The sequence below is a fragment of the Emys orbicularis genome, chromosome 3, assembly GCF_028017835.1.
Source record: "Emys orbicularis isolate rEmyOrb1 chromosome 3, rEmyOrb1.hap1, whole genome shotgun sequence".
Classification (NCBI taxonomy): domain Eukaryota; kingdom Metazoa; phylum Chordata; order Testudines; family Emydidae; genus Emys; species Emys orbicularis.
In genome coordinates this window covers 63992967-64013052 of record NC_088685.1, presented here as the reverse complement: position 1 = coordinate 64013052, position 20086 = coordinate 63992967, and the positions used below count along the sequence as shown (strand labels likewise).

Sequence of the window (20086 nt, the reverse complement as noted above, 5' to 3'; positions counted from 1 at the left end):
CAGAAAGGGAAATACAATATTTAAAATGAAATCTCACCGCTTCTTATCTTCTTAACCGTGGGGTGGGGTAGAGTCATTTCCATATGTTTGATCCAGGTGTTAGTCTCATTTAGGATCCTGTAGCTTCTTGCTGGATTCAGCCAACTCTCTGGAGCCCATGGTGACCTCAGTTTTATATACCCTAGTTTCAGAGCTCTATGGAGGGGCTCATCCTCTAATTCCTATTGGACACATGCCAAGTGAGTGCTCAGATTTTAACTTTCTGTTTCTCTGCTGCTTCCATTGGTATCTTGTAAATGAGTTGATGCATAACAAATTGCCTCTATGCTTTTCTTATTGGAGGCTTTTTATGTTTGATTCATTTCAAGGATTTCATTATTAGCCCCTTGTATCAATTGGGATCCCCCTTTAAGTAATTTCTCTTAATATTCTGAAGTAACATCTTGTTTATTTCAGAGTAGCAGCCGTGTTAGTCTGTATCCGCAAGAATAACAGGAGTACTTGTGGCACCTTAGAGACTAACAAATTTATTAGAGCATAAGCTTTCGTGGGCTACAACCCACTTCTTCGGATGCAAGAAGTGGGTTGTAGCCCACGAAAGCTTATGCTCTAATAAATTTGTTAGTCTCTAAGGTGCCACAAGTACTCCTGTTATTCATCTTGTTTATATCTTTCAAAATTCCTTCTTGCTTGTGCCAGCCAATTCCTCTCTTCTAGAGTGAAACAATGTACAATGAAAACTAACAGAATCCCTTATCTTTAAGGCCCTGCATGGATACAAAAATTTAGATCTGCATCCGATCTACATCCACAAGAATCAACTTATATCCAACCCGCAATCTATACTCCACCTTTTATCTGCATCCGCACCAGCACCCTATCTTCCTGTGCCTCTCAGAAGGAGTGTCTGTGTGCATGCGTGCACACACTATAAGAAAGCTATATGACTTAATAAATGCACGCATTATTGTTAAACATCTTATTATACAACAGACATCAGAACAAATAGCTTTTTACATAAAAAAATAATAAAATACATGTCTCAGGTTAATAATGCTCAAAATCACAAACTGAACTATAAAATAAAAGATAGCCTTAGGGTTGGTTTTCCCCCCATAGCAGTTCATGTGTTGAGGAAATTAGCATTGTGTTTCAATCCAGATTCCTGCCCTTATCACTCAGGGATTGCAGTCTTCTCCCAGCAGCTGTAAGTGTCAGTCTCCAAGCTTCCTGCTCAACACTTCTTGCTGTGGTCTGCTATATTCCATTGATTTAAAGCCCTTCTGAGGTCTTAATCAATAAAGCTGTTTGCTGTATGTGGTGCAGTTACTAGTGATGTTGAGAAAAAAAAATGCCATGCTGATGCAGCAGTAACTGAAGCTGATGATACTCTAAGTCCAGATAGTGCAAGGGTCAAGGAGTCGGTCCTCCCTGTGGAAGCATGCCAGGAGAATACTATCGCAGGGCTAGAGTGGTTCATTTTTGCCGGGGCTTGCCAGGGCTGAGCCCCGGCACCTCTTGGCTTGGCAGGTCATCCTCTGCGCCCCCCTAGGGGGCTGAGGTGGGGGAGCAAGGAGCAATGCCAGGTGCTCTGTGACTCTAGGTCAGTTTCCCCATGTGGGCGCAGAAGCAGGGGTGTAGGGGCTGTCCGGCCACCCAGCCAGTTCCAGGGTTTACCGGGGCTGAGCCCTGGCACCTCTTTCAATACAAATTAAAGCACTGTAGGGCTAACTACCAGCCCTGAATTGTCTTCCTCGGGACAACTGATTTTCTTTGCAATATTACTGTGTAAAAACATCATTCACCACTTCTGGCTTTAGTGAAGTACGATTCTCATTAATTGTGTGACCAGAGACTGAGAAGGCTCTCGGAGGGTATTCCATTTGATGCAAGAATGGAATACCATGCAACTCGACTGAGAAGGGGAAAGTTGTGCTTGTGTTGTCTCCGCCATGCCAGCAGTTACACATTTTCATTCTCTCTCCGTTTCAGGATAATATACTTTGGCACTTCATCATAGTCATTTCCACACTTGCTATTTGAACCCTTAGACTCTGTATGTGACCATTTTGTCTCCTTTGATGATATTGTCTGTGTAGAGCTGACGAAAGCAGCATAAGATTCATTGCAGGAGAAAAATATTCCTGCAATGAGACAAACTCCTTGGTTGCTTGATAAAATTCCTGTCTCTCCTCTTCAGTGAAAACTTTCATTCCCTTCATTTGTGGGTGCAGGAAAACCACTACTCTGTGCATAGGCTTGATATCAAAAAGTTTTTGATGAGACATTTTAAGCCTTTGGATTTGAGTTGACAGACACTCTACATCAATGGTAGAAGGATGGAGATGCTTTTTCAGCCTTTCGTACCAAATGGGCACCAAGTGGAAAGTGGGCTGTCATGATTGCTCCAGTGCATCTGATGCTTCCTTGAAGGGCTACAGGAACCCTATTAAAATGTTCAAAGTGTTGTGGTCAATGCTATGAATGAGCTGAGTATCCCCCTTTTCTGCAAAATTTCATATATTCTGTCCCACTGCTCCTGGATTGTCTTAAAACATGAGTAGTTTGCTGTTCCATCATGTTTCTACAGCTCCTTTCAGAGACTTTTGCAATCTGCTTTGAAGTCCAGAACTCCTGAAGTAAGTAACTAGATTTTGCCTTGTGTGGATCAGTTTGGTTACTGCTTCCTCTTTCTGGTTTGGCAGTGTGCTCAAGTATGGTATTTATAGTGTGCACTGAACAGCTTATTCGCACATAGGACTTGAGGGCTGCAACCATGTTCACTCCCCGGTCCATAAGAAAACCATCTGGCTGGTAATGCTGTGTATATCAAATCTTCTGAGGGCTTGAATAACAACCAAATGAATGTTCTCTGCAGTTTTTGGTTTCCCACTGTCAAAGTGAGTCACACAAAGCACTCGCTCTACCATTCCAAAAACTGTTATGGCTCCATGTAATGAACATTTACTCCCAAATAGGCAACTTTTCTAGAATCATCCATCCACAGATCGAGGGTAACCCCTCCACCCACTGTGCCAAGAATGTTTTTCAGCTCCGTGGACATTTGTTTTTAATTCTGCCACAAGTGCAGCATGCTGGGTTAATGTTGTGGAATGTGGTATTAGCACACATGCATCCGTTTGACCATATTTGGCACCTATGTTAATCAAACATTGAGAATATGGAAGGAATCCCTCACCGCTAACAGATATAAGACCTTTTGAGGTAGTTGCTACAAACTTCAATAATTCCTGAGTCGCAATTGTCTTCATGTCTCGTTTGATAGTGACACATTTCTTAGTGAATATCTTCTGCAAACTGGATCCCAATTCCGGTCTACATTTATTGTTAAGTAAGTTTGAAGTACTGGTTTTATGGCTAGTAAAAGCACAGACTTTTTTGCATGCAACATATTCAACATGCAGTATCTCTGTTGTCACCAGTAAGAAATCTGAATGTATTCCAAATTGGTGATTTGCATTTTTCATTTCCCTTCAAACTGTATGCACTAGTACTTAGAAATTCAAAATAAAGTTTCTCCATTGACTTTTCTGGAGACAACTGGCAAGGAAGTGCAGAGGGGTGATGCAGTGACTATTTCAATTCATGCTGACGAACTGACAATGCAATTTAAAAACAAAGTGAACTTTCACCAGTGTTAGCTGAATCTGAATAATTATATCTGCATCCGATCCACAAACATGGTGAATACAACTGCATCCTCATCCACGGATGCAGATACCTGCAGATTTTCAGGGCTCTACTTATCATCCAAATCTGGAGGACATACTCCATAAATTCTTTGATTGTACATATTATTTAGGACTTGCAAGAGAATAAGAGACATTGTCTACATATAGAAGGATGTAGATTTGACTCACAAGATGAACAAATGTCCAGCTTCTAATTTGGGGTGAAAGACAGACTATTCATGGTTAAGGATAAGATTGTGTCATAGAGGTCACGGATTCCATGACTTTCAGATATCTCCATGACATTTTCCACTTTATCTTAGACCAAGTCTCTCACATGATGTGAGCTATTTCTTACTGTCTTTACTTTTTAATTGGATCCTATTTTGGGCTAAACCAAACTGCTGCTCTCCTGCTGCCCATCTCTGAAAGCAGTGCTACCACCAGCAGCAGTGCCGAAGTAAGAGTGGCAATACCGCGACCCCCCTGCAATAGCTTTGCGACCTCACCACAATCCCCTTTTGGGTCAGGACCCCCCTGGTTACAACACCATGAAATTTCAGATTTAAATATCTTTAAAATCCTAGGACCTTGAAATTTACCAAAATGTATTGTGAATATGGCAGGACCCTAGTTATTTTACCACAAAAAATGTGACTGAAAGTGGAGGGAATGTGCTTAAAGTATGATGTAAATACCAAATGTCTAGTCATAAATAGAATGAATGATGATGTTTTTATCCTGGGTATTTTGCAAAATAGTTCAGAATTAAGTCAAACAGTGTAAATTTGGAGTCTTGAGTGCATGATAAAGATGTTCTTTATTTGGCAGGATAAATTTTGCTTCCATATTTTAACCAGAAATTCATTATACAGTTGCATACATTTCATTTGGACAGCGGCAGATGTTGGTGTGATGTTGCACTCCATAAGGCTTTATGGAAATATGCGTATGAATGTATATGACATAACTGGAATATGTTTTATGCTGCCTATGCAATGTAACATATCTATGTAAAGGTAGCGATCTACTGAATATATTCATCCTATTTGTATGCATGTGTCCTTATTGTATTCAAAGTTATGAAGATTGGCTGTGTACTTGCTTGATTTTAAGTAGCCTTAGTAAAGCATTGGGTCAGCTTCTTGAGAAAGGAATGTGCAAATTAAGTGCCCAGTCAAGAACCACTTAATGAACAATGGATCTTGGAAGGCTCCAATCTACGTAAGAAGTCTTCCTGATAGCATGTGGGCAATGGCTGCTGCCTGTAAAACCTGAGTCATGCATGTACATGTGACTTGCCCATGTGACTCCAAAACTCCATCTTGGAGCTGGACTTTGCATAGGAGAGAGGAGGGGGTCTCCACCCACAAGAGAAAGTCTATTTAAGTCCATGGGAGACACCTCCATTTTGTCTTCAGCTGGCTCAAGAGATAGCCTTTCCACCCCGAAGGATACCTGAAAGAAACTGGAACAAAGGACAGTAACTACAGGGAGTGTGAGTGATTGTTGCACCCAGACTAGAAGGAAACTAGTCTGTAAAAGGAAACTTACTGGAACACCTCTGAGGGTAAGGTTGTATCTGTATTTAGTTTTCTCACTGTATTAGGCATAGGCTTGTGTGTTTTATTTTATTTTGCTTGGTAATTCACTTTGTTCTGTCTGTTACTACTTGGAACCACTTAAATCGTACTTTCTGTATTTAATAAAATCACTTTTTACTTATTATTTAACCCAGAGTATGTATTAATACCTGGGGGGGGGGGGAGAGACAAACAGCTGTGCATATTTCTCTATCAGTGTTATAGAGGGCGAACAATTTATGAGTTTACCCTGTATAAGCTTTATACAGGGTAAAACGGATTTATTTGGGGTTTGGACCCCATTGGGAGTTGGGCATCTGAGTGTTAAAGACAGGAACACTTCTTAAGCTGCTTTCAATTAAGCTTGCAGCTTGTGGGATGTGGTTCAGACCTGGGTCTGTGTTTGTGGCCGGCAAGCGTGGCTGGCACAACAAGGCAGGGCACTGGAGTCCCAAACTGGCAGGGAAAGCAGTGGCAGAAGTAGTCTTGGCACATCAGTTGGCAGCCCCAAGGGGGTTTCTGTCATCCAACCCGTCACAGTTGTCATATTAGGTGACCATCATGTAGGGGTTTGGGATTAAAAAAGGATTATATAGAAAATCGTATAGAATAAGCTGTTAGCAAAGAAATAACATCTGGGAAATTCAGTAAAGGCAAACATAATATTAAATTTCTTCCCTTTCTGATTGCTACTGAAATGCTGTAAATGGAGAAATGCATTTCTCCATTTATCTTAGAACTAAGGGCCCTACCCATTCATATGGCTGCTGCCCACAGATGCTGCATAGGCTTTTGAGGGTCCACAGCCAAGGACCCAGGGAAGTATCTTATTACAGCAATGCCAAGGGCTAGCCAAGCCCAATTTCCTATAGACTGGAATCAGACTTATGGGAATAACATCAGGGTACGCCATTCCTCAGACAATCTAATCTAATTCTATATGGTTAAAAAGATAAAATTGTACAGAAACAAGCCACTTTATAGCAAGGGAAATGGCTTGCCCAATATACAGTCTGCTAAAGAAGGAGGTATATAAGTTCTTTGATCTACAGTGGCCAGAATGCAATCCTCGGACACTTCCTAATGTAGGTACAGTAACTACAGAGTAGCCCTCCTCAGACCATTTCAGATAGCTAAGGCTAAGATTCTGTCATGGTTATTTTTAGTAAAAGTCACAGACAGGTCATAGGCAATAAACAAAAATTCACGGAAGCCATGACATGTCTGACTTTTGCTGATACAGCTCCATGATTTCCCCTGCCACCATGGTGGCTAGGAGCTGTGGGCTTCCCCCTCTGCCCAGGGCATCTGGAAGCTGCAGGGAGGCCCCCCTCTGCCCACGGCGGCTGGGAACTGCAGGGTGACCATATTTCCCAAAGAGAAAACGGGACATCCTTCCCCCGTGCCAGGCTGTAACCCATCGCTGGAACCCTGAGGGCCCCCTCAGGAGTCTGTCACCTGTTGCTTGGACCTTGCAGGGGGCCCCCTGTCACTGCTGTCGCCAGAACCCTGCTAGGGCCCCACTGGCTGCCAGCTCGAGTCCCCTGCAGTCCCTGGGGCTGAAGCAGAGAATGTCATGGAGGTCTCTGAAAGTCACGGATTCCGTGACTTCCATGACCTCCATGACATAAACATAGCCTTACAGATAGCAAACTACTAAGAGATCTTTAAACAAGATGTTATCATAGGTCAGATATCTACTATTCTTACTGAAACACATTTTATTTCAGTTTAAAGATAAATAAATCTTGTTTGCAGTCAGTGGGCATGGCTGTCACGTAGTCCGAAGATTTGAAAACATGTTCAGTATTTGGTAGAAATGAGATTTCAACAACACTCTGTGATTGTTGTTTTGTCTATGTTTCAAGTGGAAATGGAAACAATAGCTTGGATAACCAGACTTGATAGAGATCAAACATACTGTTGATGTCTCTGTGAGGTACAATAGCAGCCTTATCACCCTTATTCATTTTGGCAATTCCCAGTCAGCCAACCCATGGAGCATCTTTTACAAGTAACTTCAGACATAAGTAAGTGTCTACAGGCACAGGCTGCCAATCATATTGTAAAAGTAAAGAAGAAAATTGAACAAACTAGTACAGGAAATTTTGATCAGATTGATTCCATTATTCATATAGGGCTAGCAGATAGAAGAAATCAGTATGTGCCCTATGCATTCCAAGGATTATAGTTTTGTAGATTTTAAGACCAGAAGGGACCATTAGCTCATCTTGTTTGCGTGAAATTCTATGGGGTGTTGTCAAGGTCATTTACTCATGTACTTAGCTGAATAACTTGTGTTGAGAAAGCACATCTTTCACCTTCTTACCATTGTTTTTCATTACAAACCCGATTTTCATGTTCTCATGAATAACCCAGTTCCCTATTAGAGGAGCAGAGCTCTTGGGATCTGATTTCTGGTTTGAATACTTCATGGAAAGATAATTTTGATTTCATATTCCAATATTCATTTAACATTTTCTGATCCTGTGGGTATCCCTGCCATTAAACCCATTCACTGGAATATCTATCAAAAACAACTGAAGAGAATTCATTTTAGTAAATGAACCAATAATTCACTGAAAATTTCTTGCAGTATTTTCCCAGCTTTATTAGTCCCTAAATATCAAAGAGCTTTTTAAAAATGTGGCGTGAGACACAAATAAAATGAATCTATTTCAGTAGAGACATTTGTCATTGAAGCAGATCAGCAAACCTGAAGCTAAAGAGAAGAAACTGGGAAGTTGAGAACTTTTCTGAAATAAGATTAAGAACTGTGATCATGAGAATTCATAAACAGGCACCTACAGATCTCACCCTGCACCATTCATTTGGGTCATGAACTGGAACAATGGCAGCAACTGGGGTAATACCAGTTTAAAGTACAGAAATATTGTGATTATTTCCCGAACAAATGTCAGGGAGATGGCTGAATGCCTCACACCTACATATAGCACCAACCAATTACTGAAAGGTTATAAGAAAATAAACTCAAATAACTAGAAATATGGTCAAGCATATGACTTTGAGAATTTAATAGATTATTTGCAAAATATACTCTTATCCTATTCTATCCAAAATATACTATTATACAAAATATCCCTAAGTCCCTGAGAAAGATGATCCGAGTAAAATTTAGCCCACTGGAAGATGAAAGTGCCAAATTCTCTGCTGATGTAAATGGGCACAGCTACATTGACTTCAGTTTGTACTTTGAGACTTTCATTTGTCAATTATAGTGTGAAGTTCACATCAACAGAGAAGCCCTCTATCCTTACCACATTCAAAATATACTATCCTCAGATTTTAAGAAAAAGGACTCACTCACATACAAAAATTCAATGGACTGGATGTGTATTATGAAAATTCTATTATTCTCCTGTGTGTCTTGTATCAATCTCAGCTGAAGTCAAGAATCTGTTCCAAACATGTGCTTCCAAACATGAAGTATCTGTCAGTTTCTTTATCATAAAATGTTTATTTTTCTCTGTAGACTCATGAGATATAGCAACTAATATCTAGGGGAATAAAAACAGTTCGTTTCCAAGTATGGGGATAGGACCTGCTACAAAGTAATATATTTGCATTGCAAGGCCAAATAGAATTAGCCATGGAAATCATAATAGCAACTGTGGGAACACTAAACAGAGTATCGTGTATGAATCCTATAATGCCAACTACTCCCGCTTTTAGTGACAGATGACATGAACAACATTATATTCATAGCTATATTTGACATTCCTAAGAATTGTATGCTTCCATTCACATTTGTAGATAAGCAGTCTCTTTACATGTATAGTGAAATATGATGTGGTGAAAATGCAAAACACCTGATGAAGCAGAAGCAACAAAAATCAGAATAGTATTTGCAGGGCACAAAAGTGAAGCAAAAATATAGTAGCTAGTAATGTATGAACATTATAATATTGCTCTAGAAAGGCAACATGTTAAATCAGCATAAATAATTGTAGATTTGATTTTCTAAATTAGAGAGAGAAGAGACAGTGAGGAAAGATGTGTGATACTAAATCTGAACAACAAAATACAAGGGGCAAAGAAAGCAGTAGGAGATTCTGATGTGAAAAAGGTGCAGGCATGGCATGCTGAGATACGGAAAGAAGGACACAGTATTGATCCATGAAACCATGGGACAAGCAGGAAGCAAACAGCTATTGTTTCAATATAAAACATGGGGACAACCTACACCTATAGTTTCCATTTATGGGTTGTATCACAACCAGGGCCGGCTCCAGCTTTTTTGCTGCCCCAAGAAGGGGTGGGGGGGGAAGCCGATTGACCGGACGCCAAAATGCCGCCGAGGACTACAAGTGCTGCCGAAGTGCCGCTGAAGAAGAACAGAGGGACCCGAAGGACCTGCCGCTGAATTGCCGCCGCAGACCGGGACGTGCCGCCCCAGTAACGTACGGAGTGCCGCCAGTGGCATAGCCAGGTGGAGGGAACAGGGGGAGCAATAAAAAAGGCACCAGCCGCTGCGGCGCTTTTACTCACCCTGCGGTGCTCTGGGTCTTAGGCGGCACTTCGGCGGCGGGCCCTTCACTCGCTCCGGGTTTCTTCGGTGGCACTGAAGGTCCTGCCGCCAAAATGCCACCGAAGACCCAGAGCAAGTGAAGGTCCCGCCGCCGAAGACCCGGAGCGCCGCCAGGTGAGTAAAATAAAAGCGCCGCAGCGCTTTTTTTTTTTTTTTTTTTTTTTTTTTTTAAAATCGCTCCCCCGGGTGAGTACAAAGGCGCCAGGAAATTGACAAGATGCCACTTGTGCTCAGTGGGGGAGAGGCCACTCCCTCCGCTTCCCTCCTAGCTATGCTACTGAGTGCCGCCCCTTTCTATTGGCCGCCCCAGGCACCTGCTTCCTTTGCGGATGCCTAGAGCCGGCCCTGAACACAACTTGTAGGCATACAAAACCTTCATTAGTTAAAATATAAATTTAAATAAAACTTTTAAAATTACTAAGACAAAAGAGTGCCTTTCCAGAACTCTAGGTGCCTTTGCCATATGTTAAAAATACTGTTGCGCTAATACAAACAAAAAATTCAGCATCCATCCCCAAACCAGGGAAAATGCCACTGCAGCCAACCCTCAGTATGCAAATCCAATTCCATAGTGCTCCCTTTCCTCAAGTCCAGGAAAGGAGATGTTCTTTGCTACACAGCCTCAAAGTTTAACCCATGGTACTATTTCAGACTAAGGGTATGTTTACACTGCAAAAATAAAAAAGTATGTTTTTAACTCAGGTTAGTAACCCGTTTACTTTTAACCTCAATTAAGCTAAGTTAAATAGATTTCAACCCCAGGCTCCACTAAAAGCTTTATCATGAGCTGTTAATCGAAGTTTAAAGCTGAGTTGTTATGTCTTCGCTACTATTTTATCCAAAATTAGCTAATGCAGGTAGCTAATCCAATTTAAGAACATGGCTTTTTTTGTTTTTGTTTTTTGCAGAGTTCCCCTTCCCCCCCCCGAGAAAATGACCGACCAGTAGGCCCCCCTCTCTTTTAAAGTTAAAAGCCTTTTATACTTTAGAAAAGGTGCCCAAATTTCCCCACAGATTCATAGATTCCAAGGAAAAGAATGGTCCATTGGGATCATCTAGTTTGACCTTCTGTATAACACAGGCCAGAGACCATCCCCACAATAATTGCTGGAGAAGTTTTTTTAGAAACATCCAGTCTTGATTTAAAATGGTCAGTGATGGAGAATCCACCATTACCCTGGATAAATTATAGTAATGTGGCTTTCAGAATTGTATGAAAAGCCATGGAACAACAAATATAAAGAAAGGCTCATTCTGAGAGAAAATTCAAAAATAGCCCATCCTGGCTCTAGAAAGAGGTGTAAAAAGCCAAATAGCAAATGGTGAAAGTTGAAAATAGGGCAGTTAGAGAGAAAGGACACACAAGCCACTATAGGACACCACTAGGTCTGCTACGGTTAAAGTTAAAAACAGCTTTCTGTTTAAAGCTTGACTCATCTAAACGCTCTAAAATCCACACAGTTATTCGGACCGTGTTGACATTCGTGTGCGTCATGGGGACATGGATATGGTTAGTATTCCAAATTTGGGGTAATTTAACTAAAGAGTCCCCTAGATACAATCCCTTGGGGAAAAAAACAACTTTTCTTAAAGTTGACATAGTCTACCAATATATTTGCCCAGACCTGGAGATAAAACCATGGCTCTGATCATAGTACAAGGGTCTTACTCACTTGAGGTTTACCATCAGAAAGTGCATGGCACCCACTATCCCTTTGTTATTAGCAAAATAGTTCACTTCTTCAGTTAGTTTTGTGCCTAAGGCTCATGACACTGAATGGATTACACCAGTGGTTTTCAATCTTTTTTTTTCATTTTCAGACCCCCCTCAAATTTTGAATGGAGGTGCACACTCCTTTGGAAATCTTAGACATAGTCTGCAGTCATGCAAGGGTCTGCAGACCACAGGTTGAAAACCACTGGATTACAGTGAGTACATGCAGAGAAAGAGCCAAAGAGGGCTTAGTGCCAACTTTACTCATAGGAAGAGTGTGGCTTTGGGGCAGTGGTTCTCAACCTGCGGACCGCTTGTGGCCCTGTCAGCACACAGCTGTGACCCATGTGACATCCTCATGGCGATACAGATGGTATATATATGGTGTGGACGCAGCCCACATAGAGAGCTGCATATGCAGCCCACAATAGTTGAGAACCATTGCTCTGGGGCAATGTTGTGGCTATTCAACCTGATCATCACCCAGGCACTATGAATTCAAGCCCTACTGCAAGCAGAAATCTGAAATAAAAAAAGGCATGTCTACCTCTGCTAAAGGGGCTTTGTATTTGGGGGAAATGTAATCTGAGTACAGAAGAATATTCAGAAGGCCCTAAAACAATTTTTAAAAAGAAAATAAAAATTACACATGCAAATACTTGCTGGGAGGGTAGGGAAGTTAGAGAGCAGAGAAATATGTGGGGAGGGGTTGGGGTTAAGTGAGGGAAGGGGGATAAATGGGGATGAGAGATAGGGGAGGAGAAAGGGTTTGTGGGCCTAGTTTGGGGGAAAGGGGACATGGAGGTCAGTGGCATAGAGAGATGGGGGGGGGGGGAAATAGGAACAGGTGCACTTGTCAGCCTCATCTCCTTCCTTCCCCCGTGTGTGCCAAGATCTGAGAGGGCTGCCTCTGAGCCCCTCTCCCTACCTTTGAATATGTGCCAGGATCTGGGGTCCCCTGCCCATCGACAGGGGTCTGATCCCCTCGTCTGATCCCCTCTTCCTACCCCCTCCCCCATGTGAACTGAGTTTTGATTAACTCAATGTTCCGGAAGGGCACAAGGTTAACTGTGGATTAACAAAGATGTTTGCCAGTCAGTGTTATTACTCTGAGCTTTGATATAAATATATAGAGTAACAAAGGCGAAAAGCCAAATATGAGAGACAAAGAAGGGGTCTTTCCCTCTACCACCTTCCCACACTACTCTTGTACAATGCTCTAGATGCTACTGTTGCTTGTCCCTTATTTCCCTCCCTCCCCCCTTCTGCGAGTGCTAGAATTGGTTGCTACAGCTGATGGAATGGCTGGGTGGTAAAGGATGTGTGAAGTGTCTCTTAAGCCTTTTCTGTGGCCAGCAAAAATAGGCTTTCCCCTCTTGTCACAAAGGTTACAACCACAATGTTTGATGGGCTTGAAGACCCTACAAATTATGTTTTTGCAACATCTGTTTCTCATTCCTTCTGAACTCTGGCACGTCTTTTGAGGATAAACTATACATTATTTACAACAGGCGATGCTTACAACCCCACCTATAACAAAAGTGTATTTTATTTACTTGGAGCAAAACAATGAGGGCCCAGTAACAAGAACATGTATGTGGTGCAGAGTGGGGGAGGGGAGAAGGATGGCTGAGCAAGTAACGTTAGTTCTCCTCTTCAAATGAGCATGCAATTGGATCTGAACAAATCCTTTCCATTCAGCTTTAGAATCTCTGACTCCCATCCACTCTAAATGTGGGAGGCATTGGGTCCTTTCTGATTTTTCATATTAAGTCAAGAGACTTATACATACCAGCTGACTCTGAACAAGACTAGTAGGTCAGATTGTCAGAGGTTTGGAATAGCTTCAGAAAGCTAGTGATATTTCTTTGTATACTGTGGTGAATCTCTCTTTTATTATTGTATTTTGTATGATTTTGTATTAGACTAGACTAAACTATTAAACATTATAGATATATTCGTATCAGTTACAAAATTTAGAGCCACAGCTTGATCAATTACCCAGTTAAATGTATGGGAAAATTATACTAGATTGCGAAGAATTTCACATTTTCCCAACAATGAACAGGTACAGAACCTTTGATTAAACACATCAATTTATTTTAATTCTTAAGTTTTCATCTAAAGTTCTTCCTTAAGCCCCGATCCTGCAAACATATCTGCTTAAATTTTCCTCATAAGAATAGTCCCATTTAAGTCAATAGGGCGACTCACATTTAAAGCTAAGCATGTACTTAAGTATTTGCAGGATCAGGCTATAGATAATAAACTCTTTTGGGCATGGACTGCATCCACCTCTATAAGAATGGTCCCTTGATCCTGATTAGGCCCTTTGGGAGCTACTGTAACACCAATATTTATTAGTTGCACAAACACATAGTACATTATTTCCACACACTGGACACTGAAATCTGATCCAGCTCCCACTGAAGTCAGCAAAAAAGTCAGCATATTAAGTTCATTGGGTGCTGGATCAGGCTCTAATAAGGAAGTGTCTAGCAAAGCAAAATGTACCACTGATGCCCCTATAGGACATGAGAGTTGTAAAATCAACTTGAAATACAGTTAACGGTGTTTAAACAAAGTGAAACTAGTGACACTGTAGAAGAGTGACTTACCCACCAGTATACCCCATCATTTCTAGATGCATTGTAGAGGCTTGCCTCCTCTGGCGCCCCCTGCTGACAGCCACTCCAGCTATGTAGTGGCCTGCTTTTTCTTGTGACTCAGCTCTCCAGCCAGGTCATGTTCAGTCCCAGCCCTTCTGGAGTAACAGAATCACACAAAACACTAGTCCAATGATCTTGCTGCAGGTTTTTGGCCTCGCTCTGGGCTCAGTCAGTGGTCCTTACATCCCTTGTAACAAGACGTTTTCACTTCACCTTCCTTGTTGGCTGTCAGGGAACCCAGGTTCTCCTACTTTGGGCTCCAGTCCAGGAATCTTGTAACAAACAGCTGTGGTCTGTAGTTTTACTCTGCACTCTTTGCTGTCTCCCTGAACCACTCCCTGGCTCAGCCTGCCTCTAGGCCTGTTCCACAGCCGCTTTCTGGACTCACTCCTGCAGACTCTTCTCCTTTTCCCAGGCTCTGCAGAGCTCCTTCTGGCTCCTGTACCAATGGCACCTCCCAGGATTTTCTCCCTGGAGGCCTGGCTCCTGTCTGCCTCTCTCAAGGCTCTCTCTGTATCATATCTCTTTCCTCCAGAAACCCACCCGCTGGACTACCTCCTTGGGGGTCTTACTTTTTGTTAAGATTGACCACAGAAGCGTACTCCACTCCACTGTCTTTCCTAGGCCTTTGCCAGAGCTCCCTTCTCAGAAGAGGATCTGAAGGCCTACTTTCCCCATAGGCCTCATATCTGCCTTGTACTAGCATGAACTCCTTTCTTTATTAATCAGTCACCCGTAGCTCCTCCCCAGCTGAGCCTAATCCTAAATTGGGGTTGGGCCAGCCTCCAGGGACAACTGGGTGTACTAATTGCTCTCTGGCTTCAGTTAACTCTTTCTCTGCCAGTTTAGGTTATGTTGTTTGTGATGGGCTGTGTGACACCTCTTCTATATTTTCAAGCCATCCATAAAACAATTTGTAAATGAGGAACAAGTTTTTTTGATACTATTCATATTTAAGTGTAAATGAGGCTGTTGCTGTGACAAATCCAAAATATTAATCTATTTCAGAGGCTAAATTTCTCAGATGCATTTGTGATCTCTTAATGGTTCAGCAAATGAAATTGGTAACATCTGGCTCAGATATATTTATTATGATATAGGGCAAGGTATCTGGAATTTAATATCATTGCCACATATTAAATAAAGTTGTAAAATGATTTACTATAGCAACAGGGAGCTTTACTGTAGGTCTTATGTGCAAAATAAAATTATAAAATGTTAATGAAATAGGCATTTAAGACTGGAGTTATAGTATATAATTTATTCCATTATTAAAGTATTAAATTACTTTTGTGCAATAAACCAGGATGAATGTCAGACCACTGGTTACCAAGATGACAAGCAGAGAAAATAAATTAGTATGCACTGCCATGGAACATAATAAAAAAATATACAAATGCAGCTGTACAGCAACAAATGAAAGCTTTGCCGGATAAGTATAAAACATACAATCACCACAGGAGCTGCCTTACCATTAGAGCGGGGCAGGAAAATGGGTTCAAATTTTTTTCAAAATGAGAAATTGATCAAATTAGGCCCTTTTTTGGTAAACACTTTCAATTTTGATGAATTGGCATTTTCCAATGAAAAAAACATTACGTCAAAAAATTCCAGAGCAGCTCTACTTACTATCCTGTGAAGAAGCAAAAAAATAAAAAAATAAAAAAAAATACAGCATTTAGATGTAATTAGGGCCAAATCCTGCCTTTGCTGTGCATAGCAGAACCAGTAAAGGGACAGAGGTTGGGTATGAGGAGTTAGGGCCTGCTTATGCTGCTGGTGTAGCACCAGACTGGCCACACCTTGACCATCTATACCAGTAGTTCTCAAACTTTTGTACTGGTGACCCCTTTCAGGTAGCAAGCCTCTGAGTGCGACCCCCCCCTTACATATTAAAAAGACTTTTTATATATTTAACACCATTATAAATACTGGAGCCAAAATTGGGTCTGAGGTGGAGGCTGACAGCTCACAACCCCCCCATGTAATAAGCTCATGACCCCTTGAGGAGTCCCAACCCCCAGTCTGAGAACCCCTGATCTATACTAATCCATCCAGGTTGGCATAACTAGAATCCCATTCGGAGACTTGGTAACCAGTCTCCAGAAGGGGCTTAACATGGTTAGTACCTTGTACTGGATGCAGCCCCTATCCTTTCAAAATGCTGAGCCTTTACCCTGAGTGTTCAAGCATAGGCACTGACAGGATGGGATGCTTGATCCGGCTGCCTACTTTATTAGCAAAGATTACTTGGGCTATAAACAAACCCAAACACACAGGAAACACCACACACATTGAAAGGTAAGATGCCTGCAGAGTCCAATTAGGGTATACAAATGTGGCAGGTTATTAGTTCCTCAACTCAGAAGTTTTCAGATCTAAATATGAGAGTCAAATCATGGATAATAAGCAATGAAGTAGAGAGAGATAGGCTTAACTTCACCTGAGGCAACAAAAACAACCATTGAAGGGCTAGGAGAAGGAAGGTAAGAATGAGGTGAGAGGGGGAAGAAAAAAGGTGAGAGGGAAAGAAGAATAGGTGTCATAGGGTGACAACTGGGGAGGCATATACACAGAGTCAAGGAGAGAAATAGGTGGAAATGAAGGCAATAATGTAAGAGTCAGAGGCCTTGGCTACACTGGCGCTGTACAGTGCTGCAACTTGCTGCGCTCAGGGGTGTGAAAACACCCCCCTCGAGCGCAGCGAGTACAGCGCTGTACAGCGCCAGTGTAATCAGAGCCTGCAGCGCTGCATGCTCGCTCGCAGCGCTGCAAGCTATTCCCCTCGGAGAGGTGGAATACATACAGTGCTGCGAGAGAGCTCTCGCAGCGCTGGTGGCGCGACTACACTCGCGCTTCACAGCGCTGCCGCGGCAGCACTGCCACAGCAGCGCTGGGAAGTCCCGAGTGTAGCCAAGGCCAGAGGGATAGAGACATAGAGGGGAGTCCAGACTTGAAAGAAAGCAAAATAATTCAGGCCCCAATTTAGCAAAGTACATAAGCACCTAATTAAGCCTCTCCCATTTAGCAAAGCACTTTCCCACATGCCTAAAGTTAAGCATATGCTTAGGCTTGATTGGATTAAATGGGATTTAAGCATGTGCTTAAGTGATTTACTGAATCCGGAACAAAATAAGTAAGGAAAAAAAGGGAGAGAAAGAAAATGGAATAGAGATACAAGAAAAGTGGAAAATGGAAAAAGAGAAGGGAAAAGAAGAAAATGGAAAGAAAAGGCAAGAAAACATACAACTTTATGAGTTGCATTATATTTCCTTTATTCACATCAATCCTAGTCTGTGCTTTAAGGGCAGCAGGCAGGTGGTGATTTGTTATAATCAGGGCCTTGTGTATTTCCACCATTTTGTGGTCAGGGGATTGGACCACCTCAAGCAAAACTGTACTGCTAAATCTATGGTTTCATTTTAAAAAAATTACATTTAGGTCCCTGACAGTTTTAAAAAAACTCAATATGGGATCCAAGTGGAAACCGAAGCAGAGCTGCCTTCTTGGTTCTACAGCCAGCCTGAAATAGCAGCTCTGGAAGTTATGAGTTGCCCCATTGATCTCTCTGTAGTGTTAACTCCAAAACTCAATCATTGTAACTTAAATGTCCACATAACTATATTCCTGCTGACTGTTTCAGCAGAAATCTTTAAGCGTGTGTTGCAGTGTCAAAAGGCCCAGTGATCGCCTAAGCAGCTGCCAAAATCTCCAGCTTCCTCCCTGCCAGCTTCTGTATAATTAGGTGTTTGCAATACAAAATTTTGCAGCACACTGAAAAAATTGAAGATTAATAAGCAGCATAAAACAGATTGAATTTCATATAAAAAGTAAATAACAGGGGGTACTGTACTGAGTGTATTACTCATTTTCATATTTAATTCAATAAAATTCTCCTGTTTTTTAAATGTACTCGAATCTGCCACAACACTTGCAGTCTGTTGTAATAGGGTACTGCAGAAACCAGGGGCCTTCTAGCAGATTTAGGAAGCAGCTGCTGCAGAGTACATGTGGTCTATGATCATTTAAAAGATATGTAAGTCATACACTTTTTATAATGGATATTTCAGGGGAAATGGGCTGTGCATCTAGCACGACTAGGCTGACTTTGGCTGGCTCACAACACAGCATACAATCTCTAGCTTCTACGATCTGGTTTCCTAGGGTCCAGAATCTTTTCTATATCTTTATTCAGACCATATGTTCTGCATGTTAAGGATGGAAGGAGAAAGGTCTGTCTCTTCTCTTTTTTATTCCTCTACTGATTATGCCTTATTTTACTGTCTTGTCTTAAAATAAATCAGTCAGCAGTTCTTTTATTTCACTTTTCTGCATCTTTGGTCAAGGCATTTTCCTAACTGAGATCCTAGATTTCCTATAAGGCCTCAGAGCATGGACAATATTTTTTAATGAAGTTCAAAGGAACATAACCATGTGTTGATGTACCATTTTATCAGTTAGGAAATGCCAGGAGTTGTACACAGCATAGAATAGTAGCTTTTTGTTTACACTGGGTTTCTTCTTGTTATATTTGACCATACTTGGTCTGGAACTTTTAGACACCTTGCTCCCAGTGGAAACCACAGCCCCATGTTAGGCACCTATGGTCCCTATACTATACATGGGCTGGGCAGAGAGCGGCACATAAGAATGGGGTCCACAGAAGCCGGCATGCTGAACAGAGAGCTTCCCTAAGTTAGCATTCCCTCTTAGCTAAGAAAAGGGCTGTGGCCAAGCCCAAGGCCAGAGGAGGGCACCTATCTTTGCTTGGGATTCTCACCTAAGTCTTTTTTCCCAAGAAATGCCACTTCCACCAAAGCAGGCAGTGGCCCCATTATAACTTTTAGCCATATGGCTATAAAGTCATTCTGACTGTCTCTCTGGCCCAGTGTATTTATACACAATAGATCAACTACAACATGAGAAACCGAGAGAGACCCACACCAGAATATCGCATGGCCTACTGGTTAGGTTAGAGATTCCTTTCACCATATCAGGGACAGGCAAGAATTGAACCTGCGTCTCCCACATTGTAACTGAGAGCCCCAACTAATGGGCTATAGGCAAGACCACCTCCCTCCCTCCCTAGGTGTTTTGTGTGAATGTCTATGTGCTCTGAGTATGCCTACCAGATCAGGCACCACAGGTGAGATAAGGAAAAGGAAAAGGAAAAGGAAAAAGTGGGGAAGCAGCACCCCCAACCAACCCACCCCCAGCCACCCTATACATAATTCATTCTTTTGGATTCAGAGGAAAAAAGGACGAGAAAGAGGTAAAATTAAAAATTGACAACATTTTGGGTTTTGGAAATCAAAACTAAATAAAAATTAAATTCATTTCAAAATTTCATGTAAAATTTCATTAAAAATGACATTTCCCTCTTCCCCCACAAAGTTTTCAATGGAACATTTTTGGGAGGAAAATATTTTAGTTTAAAAAGTTTCAGTCTGGTTCTTGTTGGAAATTTGTTGACAATTTCCCCCCCCTTGAAAAACACCAATTTGTTGAAAAGCAGGGTCAGGTTCAATAATTTCCGGAGTCAAAAATAAGTGGAGATTTTTTTTTAATTGTCAAAATGTTTCTTTTAGATATTTTCAAAAGAAAAAAAAAAGGTTTTTCCAGTTCAAAATGACTGTTTCAAAATGTTAGCTAATTAGAAAAATAATAAAAAGAGGAAGAGATCCAAAACAAAATGAAACATTTCAAAGTATTCTGACTGACCTAAAATGAAAAAAAAAATGTTTTTTTTTTCAGCTCATGAAAAGTTGACATTTTGACTTTTTGTCCTGATTCAAAATGGGAAAACATTTCAAACAGTCAAAAATGTTTGCAGGACAGGAAAACCATTTCCCGCCCAGCTGTACTCCAGTATGATCCTG

The 20086-nt window shown here is 41.5% G+C and overlaps 1 long non-coding RNA gene across 3 annotated transcripts in view; it reads right to left on the bottom strand.

Annotated features, from left to right (window-relative positions):
* LOC135876850 (uncharacterized) overlaps positions 1-20086 on the bottom strand; it is a 1011314-nt gene that overhangs the window by 974796 nt on the left and 16432 nt on the right. The gene's annotated exons all lie outside the window — the stretch shown is intronic.